We start from the raw sequence: 9475 nt of genomic DNA, 5'->3' as shown, positions 1-9475 counted from the left end.
CAATCCTGCACCCAGAAAGCACGCAGCACACAAATGCATCGGAGAGTAATATTCCTCGACAGGACGAGCAGCCCCTGACACCGTGACCCGGCCATAACACCGACCGTCTATTCTTAATCTCCACCCGTGGTCTCTTGTTTACCTCATCATCCTCCGGCCACCGTGAAAAGGCACACGCTGGCCCATTTTGTCCTGTGGTTGTGTGTTTTTATGGCCTACCTCTCTGAGGCTGGCGCTGTTATGAGCACTGTCTGAGTGCTTATGTGGTCAGAGAGATTTACTTGCTCTCAAAACATTATTTTTTCATGTAATGGTGAAGTATTGCTCCTGTTTTGGGGCTTTGATTTGGATTAAATTTGGCCAAAGCTGAAACCTGCATGTTGGTGTAGCCTCTCACTCGCCCTGTGGCGAGAGGGGATAAGAGAAATAGATGAATGAAACCTGCATTAATCCGGTTTTTGGCCACTTGGGGGTAGTACAAGAAGGCATAAACACAACAGTGCCGTGCTGTATTTTCACATCGTGAGTATGTTGCCGTCTTGCACATCCAGAAGACGCTGAGTAAGAGTATCATTCATTGAGAGTGACGTTTAAGGTGACCCAACAAATATTCATTTTTTCGTTTCCCTAATAGCTTATCCGAGTCACAGTCCAGGGGGGCGATGGGGCCTATCCCACCTGTCACTAGGAGAGCGCCGGGGTGCATCTGGACAGGTCGACCGTCTATTGCAGGGCTAACAGAGAGACAAACAGCCAGTCACAGTTTAGACTTTCTGATGTTTCCATGTTCACGGTGTGCTAAACCGCTAACATCATAGTGATGGTAGTTACCATACAATCAAACACTGAGCACTGCTGACTACAGTTTTATTTTGAAGGAGTCGTGTGTTCTTTATTCATTGTATTTAATTTCACTTCCCCTGTCCTGTCATTAGGTTCATGTCAGTCAGCTGTTCCTCCATGTGTTCCCACTTCCCCTAATCACCTCCTGTGTATTTAAGTCCTGTGTTTTCAGTGTGTCATTGTCAGGTCGTTCTGTCACAATCAGCAGGGCTGACTGTGTGTAGAGTGAAGGGTGGACCCAAATGCAGACGGAAACAAAATGTGAAACAAGACTTGAATAACAGAAAACGAGCCATTTATTGAGGCTGGCAAAATAACTGTAAACAAAAGGCAAAATGCAAGGCTAACAATAAACTAAACTGGGTGAGCTAAATTAACTTAAAAACCTACAACAGGAACATGAGGAAACTTGACACAACTTCTTGGCTTGCAAACAAGGCAGACGATCTGACAATGACACACTGAAAACACAGAACTTAAATACACAGGAGGTGATTAGGGGAAGTGGGAACACATGGAGGAACAGCTGACTGACATGAACCTAATGACAGGACAGGGGAAGTGAAACTAAATACAATGAACAAAGAACACACGACTCCTTCAAAATAAAACAGGAAACACTGAAACTAGACATGACAACACAAGCTTAACAGACCTAACACGTGATGAACGATACAAGAACTCAAACATAGAAACCAAGGAAACAATAAATAATAACTGCCTTTCCTTAACTAAAGCTAAATAGGAATGACACAAACTAATCACATATCTAAAATGAGACAATTACAAAATGAACTCAGAGCGCTGGGTCAGAGACCCAGCCTGTGACAGCATGTCCTGACTGCGGGGTTTTAGAAACAAATTAAAACGTACAGCTCTGCTATCACTTCTAACATAAATGAAGACAGAAAACTAAACAGCAGTGACGTTTGTAGGGTTACTGAAGTTTGGCTAGCTGGTATATAATGATGTGCTACGTGACCGCTAGCGACACAGCTATGTTAGCATAATATAAACAAGCTAACCGTTTTCCCACTCGATAAAAGTTAACGTGAGTGTTCTCGGTGGTCAGGATCAAATGTAATCGCATGGCAGGATGCTGTAAAAGGACCAAACTTCAGCCAGGAGAACAACTGAGATAATCCATCCACAATACGAGGTTAGTCATTCATATACTGCTGCATGGGCTGTGCTGTAGTTACATCGTAAGGTTTTAAAAACTGAGCTTAAATAAATGATTAGCGGTAATAAAAGCCGAGGGAGGTCAACAGTGATCACTGACTGTTTTAGGAGCTTTTTGAGATTAAATAGAAGAAAATACAAAACATTAAACATGTTAACAACACAAAAGCCATATTAAACGCAGACTACTTTAGGCCCGGAAGTAGGATTCATCACGTCATCACTTAACGACCGGATAAGAAATCAAATGATGTTTGTTGTACGGGCCTGTGATGGCCTGGCGAGCTGCCCGGGGTTCATCCCGCCTATCACCCACTGATAGTGAGGACAGGCTCAGGTTGCAGAACGACCCTGAGGTGGGTAAGCAGTTCATAAAATGTGCACATGGATGCATGAATGAAAGATTTTATATATTTGGATAAAAACAAAAATATCCACTACAAAAAGCTCAATAACATTTGTATATAAACCACTAACATTTCCTACTGAAAGGATTTTAACAAAATGATTAGAATTCGGGGGGACTGCAAAATAAGAAACCCTTTAAAAGCCTTTTCGGTGTTTTTAAACCACGTAACCTTATGACCCGCTGCCTCGTTCACAGTAATTGGATGTATTGTCATGTCCACAGTGACCTTGCACAATGGGGACGGCCCACGTGAAAAAGAGTGCAAGGATGCGTGTATGCTTAACCTGTGACCGTGTGCATGCAGAAACATACAAATGTGTTTTTCAAGGTGGAGTGTGACGTAGAGCAGAACAGAAAGGGAAGGAAGGAAGGAAGGTGAAATGAGAAGGAGAAAATGAGAGGAGCCTTGATGGTGCTTGGCTTCCTGGAGGGGGGGGTGTAAGGGATGGCAGAGGCAGAGATTGAGTGAAGGGTGCATGTGTGAGGTCGGTGGTGGAGTGTGCCGGCCTGTCCTTGTGCCTCTTCCTCTCCTCTCAGCCTGTTTCTGGCTCATTACCCCCTCCGCCAGCAGACTTTTCCCTGGGCGGCAGTGAACAGAACTGTCCTCTCTCGCTCTCACCGACAGCCTGAGCACTGCCCTGCCCTCCCGATATTAATCAACACACACATGCACGCTTTGAAGCTCACGCACACACTCTCCCCAGTGAGCCCTCTGACGGACAGGCCAGTGGGCAGCCGTTTCTTCTCCAGGCCCTCGCTTGCAAATGAGACGTCCGGCCTCTCAGAGCGGCGGGCGTTGGGACATCAGAAAGGTTCTAACGAGAGGAACGTTGGCTTTCGTTATGTGTGCTGCTTCAGCTCTGTTTTCTTTGCATATTTGTAAATGTATTTAAGAAATGAGCTTTTCATATTTAAGCTGTGTTCCGTCAGTCGAGATCTTTTTGTCATCCACTGTTTTCATATCAGTGTGAAAACTCTGATTCTCGTGTCGATTTCTAACATGCTGGTGTTCATTTTTTTCTAATGACAAGCTAAAAAGATCCTTGAATTCTTTTTTTAAACAGTTATGATCTGTAGCATGGTGCTTTAAAAGCACCAGTGTCTGTAACTTGGGATAAAATCAGTATTTACTGTGTGTCACATCAGTCGCAGGCTTGCAGCGAAGGCTGACTCGCTCTCCGAGTTTATTACGCGCTGTCGTTTCTTGCCTGAAGATATCCCAGAGCGCCCGCCCCTCCCTGCCTTGCCCTCTTTGCCCTCTCTTAAAACCTGTGCCCGCTGACAGTCTGACAGGTGTGCCCGTACCCAGGAGACACGCCCGGTGTCACCGAGCAAAGCAGGTTCACGTAGGCCGCGAAGAGAGGCGAGATGCCAGCTTGGCTGTAGAATAACTGTCAGGGGGGGAGGGCCGAGAAGATCCCCGACGCCAGCGTGCGTGACATTAGCTGGCCGCCTTCCCTCTCCTCTCGGAAAAGCTCGCGGCCCCACCTCTGCCTTCACATGCTGCCTGGGTATGTGACCTGGTGTCCGAGTGACACGTTCCTTGGCAGGGAGTCGGAATATGAAATGATGGTATTATTCACGTCCTACCTTTGACATTGTCTGTTAGCTGTGCAGCGGGCAGCTCAGACTCAGCAGCAATCTGGCAGTGCTGTCCACTTCAGGTGGCGTGTGCGTGATCATCAAGTGAAAACTAGCCCGTTCATGTCTCCCGTTTGTTGTTGCGCAGCATCGTTCAACACAAAGAGCATCGGGTAGATCCAGCTGCCGACGTGACGCTGTGCTAATAGCTTAGCTTCTGCTTTTGTGGCGCTGTCTCCTGGGCGTTCCTCAAGCCTTCCTGTTCGGATGAGAGTAGCTGGACACTGGGGAGTCTTTGTCTCTTTTCTTAGGCAGACTATGCAATTTAAACCTGCCTCGGGCATGTAGATATTACTCCCTGGCGAGAAGGCTGATAATTAATGGAAATTGTTTTAGAGGAATCATTATTAACATTCTCCTTTGGATGCCCTTTCGTCATCCCTGCCTTGTCGCCTCTCTTGTTTTATTCTCACGCTAATTTATGCAGGCGTTGACATTCCTGTCGCTGCGTAAATGTGCTGGGAAATGTGAATAATCAGTCTAATAATTAGGATTTGCTCCGTCACCGCAGCGGGCATATATTTTGGCATCAGACAAATATCAATCATACATTTATTATCGTATTTAGCTGTTATTTTCCATCATAAGGTCAGCGCCGTCACTTCTGTATTTTAGCAGCCACGTGTAGTTGTAATGCACAAGGCAGCTGGGTTGGGGTGTAACAGACTAAACTCTGGGAGCAGGAAATCACATTCCCTCACACATACGACTCAATTTCACACCCCGAGCTGGATTAAGAGGGCTCTTTGCTCCGGGCCTGTGCAGGAAAAAGGGTAAATATCACCCTTGTTCCTGGTGCTGGAAAATCCGCTGTTTAAATGGGGAGTAATATAAGTGACATTTTCCAGTTCATTATGCAGCCCCTGACCTTCACCACGTACGACTTGGATACTTCTCCGGCAACAGACGAGGCCTGGTTCTCCCTAAGAAGAGATGTTTGACCTTGTCGGGAACTAAGAGGAGGTCAGATAACGACTCCGGCAGAGACGGGACGCGGCGGATGCACACCTGCGGCAGAGACCGAGGAGACGGCGATAAACCAAACGGCAGCGTTTAAGTCGCCGCTCCGACAGAAATGATGCATTTTGGGTTTTTGGAACTCGCCGGCGTCTTTGATACATTATGTAAATTTGCGATCTGCGGGGATAATCTATAGCTGTCCAATGCGTATTACATCATCTGGTCTTCAGATTGGTGTTTATCTCTGTTTGTGGCCAAACTGCCGAAGCTTATCGCAGATGGATTCGACTAATCTTCAACTGGCTCTTTGCCTTTATGTCCAACTGTACTTTAAAGACTCCTCAGGATTTGAGATAAATCCATGGCACTCAGTCACCAAACGTAATAGAAAGTAATCATATCGGGAGTCTTTCACGGATTAGGCTGTTTTCAATGTGACTTATAATCTCTTCCGTTTGTGTGAACTACAATGATGTGCACTGGGCGCCTGGCAGAGATAATCTTATTACCCAGTTGGCTTTTGTTTTCTGCTGCTTTGCTTTTATTCTTTATTAAAACATTTTGCTGCATTAAACATGCTAATTTGTGGCTGGGCATAATTGGGGTCTTGCTTTAAAAACCTCTTCCCTGTTTGGAAGGAGATTAGGAATTTCATCTTCAGGATTATGCGTAGAGTACGGCGAGACCCGTGAAACAGTCTCGCTTTCCATTATGTTTAAAGCCACTCGAGCTCATTAATGTGAAAGGAAAATGTATTATTCGCCATTGTCACATGACAAGAAAATGTCAGATGGCAGCTCGTTCGATTGATGGGATTGGCCGGCTGATTACTTCTCGTCCACTCGGTGCGCTTCTGGGATCAAATTCATCAAGCCGATTGGCTTTGGAGCAGGCAGAGAAAGCCTAGCGATTCTTCTTCTGCGTATTTTCAGGTTCCTAGACACAACCCGGCGTTGGCTGTCAGAGCTGCTGCACAAAAGCTGTCAAGTCCTCTGTATTATAATAATCAGAGATGGAACAGCAGCAAACCTGGCTTTGGACAGCAGAAAGCAGATAAAACCGAGCAACTCAGGCAGGAATCCTCACTGATCACTGGTGGCTTTCGGTGAGCCTCAGATGTGGAGAGATCAGAGCTTCAATCTCACTACGAAACGATATCTCACAATGAGAAACGATCCCCAGACCTGCTCCAAGATGTCAAAGAAAGCGCAAAGAGAATATTCAGGTGTCAGTATTTCTGCATCGTTCACCTAGGGGTCTAATAAGTGATCACACAGAAAAGGGGGAATCTCTCCCCCGTAATGGTGAGCAACTTTTGATTTTGTGTCAAAACATATTTAAAATTTGAACAGTGCTGTCAGTCCTGTGGCGTGCCGCTCTCTCCGTGGGGCTTGTCACAGGAGGCGTGACGGCACGCGGCTCCAGTACACGAGGCTCCTTTCATTTTTCTGTCTGACATGTTAAGTGTGATGGTACAAAGAGGTTCCATTTTAATTGTTTGGACAGATCACTCAAGGGAGAGGGGCTTTGATTTTGGGTGTTGACAGAATAGGCACAGGCTTGCTGAGTTGCTTTGGTGCCTGTCTTGCCGTTGCAGGCGCTGATGGGGTGTTTACCTCGGGCCGCACTTGAGCTAAAGGCCAAAGTTGGGGGCACGTGACTTTTTATTATTGACGTCTAATCTCTCAGGTGGATGTAAGGTTATCTACGCTGCCAGCTCAGGGATCTATAAAAGCAGGCCCACTGTAATATCTGTGTTTAATAAGACGGACGAGCACAGCTGCGGCGTGCCGGCGCTTTATGAAACAGGGATATACTTCCACGAAGCTCAGCGAGCGGTGAGAAATCACCTGTTGATGGCCCATAATGTAAGAGAACATTTCTTTTGAATGGGCAGGAACAGTAATGTCACACATCCCATTAATATTCTCCTGCTGTGCCCACGTCTCCACTCTCTGCTCGTGGGGGGAATAATTGGGTGACGGACGACGGGGTGATGACACGAGGAAACAACTTCCCCACCTTCCTTCTCCTCCTCGCCGCCCCCTCCCTTCTCTTTGCCTCCCGTCAAGCCTTCAACACAACAGCCACAAATTACCCACTTTACTCTCAATATTATCAGGGCTGATCGTCGGTGTCCGTAATTAGAGTCTTGGTGTCGTCTCGCCTCCATTAGGCTAACAATAGAGCCTTGGAACAAGGCCACTTTGGGCAAATAACACGTTGAGAACACTTGACTTTTGTGAAGAGATAGTGAAAAGCATCAGAGGCCATTACCGATCCAAACAGCCTTGAATGGTTCCACGGCAGCTGCGTCTCTGAAAAGCGCGGGCAGGCCCACTGCAGAACCGTACCCGTACATATGTAGGGGCAGACACGCAAAGGACGCAGTCGCGCGCACGAACACGGAGACGCTCATATTCATGCTCAAATGGCGACGGCGTTTTCCCCTCTCTGTGCCTAGCCTTCGTTGACAGAGACACAAATACCATCACAACACACGCCGCAGTCTAGTGGAGCTTGTATTTCAATCACAGAGTGTAAGATAGCTCGCTGCTGCGTTTCCTCCCAGGCTATTGAGAGAGCGCGCTCAGTATTCTGAGCCGGGGCCCCGTCTGATCTCCGTCATTGCCCCTCTAAGACATCATTGTGTAACAGTGTAAAAGCGGACGGCTTCATGGAGTGAAGGAAATATCAAGGAAGTTATTCATAAATATTAGATAAAATCAAAACAGCCGGTTGCTCTCAGACTTTGAGCTCCTGGGTCAAGTCATCCATATCTCTTTGATTTTTCTTCTTCCCCTCAGACTGAGCACGGAGGATTTGGCATGCATTGAAACTGTGACACCCCCTCCTTTTAGGGGCTGGAAACAGGAAAATGGGGAAAATGGTAGAGTCCAATTTTCTTATAATAAAGCACAAATCTACAGTTTTGTTTCATTTTCTGATCAACGCTTTTCATTATTCATAATTCTCTTGTTTTGATTACCGTCCCTAACTCACCGAGCGCCGAACCTGAGGAGATTAATAGGCAGAATTCTCCAAACTCTTCCCCCCCTTCTCCCGAGCTGACACAAATTGCTGAAATATCACTTTGATCATGCCTCCTGAACAACAAACAAAACACAAACCTAATTAGCCTAATTCAAAATCGTTCCAAATGCCTTTGTTTGTTATGAAAGCCTTCCTTCTCTCTGCCGTTGTTAAAGGTAAAACTAAGTTGGATGAGCATCTGTGTTTTACCTTTGGATATTTGCTGCTGTGTGCATGTGTGTGCAATTGTGGTTAACTCAGCAAACGAGGCCCCAAAAGTGTCACATGGCCTTTAAACTTTCAATTAGCAGAAGGAGGCAGAAACATTTCTACCACCTCGGTAAAAATCATCATCTTCTTCATCTTTTGCCTGCTCCCGATCCCGCCAACCCTCTGCATGTCCCCCTTCTCTACATCCATGAACCTCTGAGGTCTTCCTCTTTTCCTCCTGCCTGGCAGCTCCGTCCTCATCATCCTTTGTCCTCTGTGCATGTCCAAACCGCTCAGCCTGATCTGTCCCTCTGAAATACTCATTTCCAATCCAGTCCTTGTCTCTCCAAACGATATCACATCATAGCAAACAGAACATGAGCGTAGCCAGCAGGATGTCGACCACTGTTTTATGGTCAGCCGTGTTTTTGAGTTGTTCCTTTGGTCATTTTCACTATTGCCGGTGCACAGTCATACAGTAGAAAGTGTCAGTCACAGGGGAGCTGTGCCATTTGGGTCACAGGGACAGCAGTCTCACCAGAAAAGCACAGATTTCCTTTTCCCAGTGATCTCTTCCAGCTCATCCGAGTGGACACCGAGTCCACACCCACTGTCCTATTGTCACGGACGTGGCTTGCAGTGAACACAGAGTACGCTCTGTCTCCCCGCTTGAACCCGTGTGACCCAAGGCATCAACTATGTACATGTAGAAGAATATGATCATCACTATGCCTGTAGTCAGATCACCTCCACCGTCAGCAGCATCCCGAACGTCCCCACATTTGGACACTGAGTCACTGCCAAGCTAGCCGAGAGATAAAATCTGTCCACTGAGTCCCGTGTCTGCCCCAGCGCCTCCTCCCGGCAAGACGTGTCCAAAACACCTCACCTAGGAGCTACTCGGGAGGCGTCCTAGTCGGACGCCCGCACATCTCGGTCGTCTCCTTTCAGTGTGGCTCTGCTCGGAGTCCATCTCTGAGTCTCTAGAGCTCATGAGCATAAAGGAGGGAAGTCTGTGAGTCTCCCCCAGCTCATCCTGGACCCTTGTCTGGCTGAGAAATCATACGCTTCTTTGTGGTTTAAATGTTTTACCCTACATGCTACCAAAACATCATTCTTGAAATGAGAAAATGAGATGCACTTCTTTACAGTCAACCACATGAGTCGCCCCCTGCTGGCCATTAGAGAAAGCACATG

This window comes from Diplotaxodon limnothrissa, linkage group LG19, assembly GCF_057381915.1.
Source record: "Diplotaxodon limnothrissa isolate DT_005_m linkage group LG19, D_limnothrissa_male_GT1.1, whole genome shotgun sequence".
In the NCBI taxonomy this organism is placed as follows: domain Eukaryota; kingdom Metazoa; phylum Chordata; class Actinopteri; order Cichliformes; family Cichlidae; genus Diplotaxodon; species Diplotaxodon limnothrissa.
The sequence above is the reverse complement of the archived record's forward strand: the minus strand, read 5'-3'. Positions refer to the sequence as shown.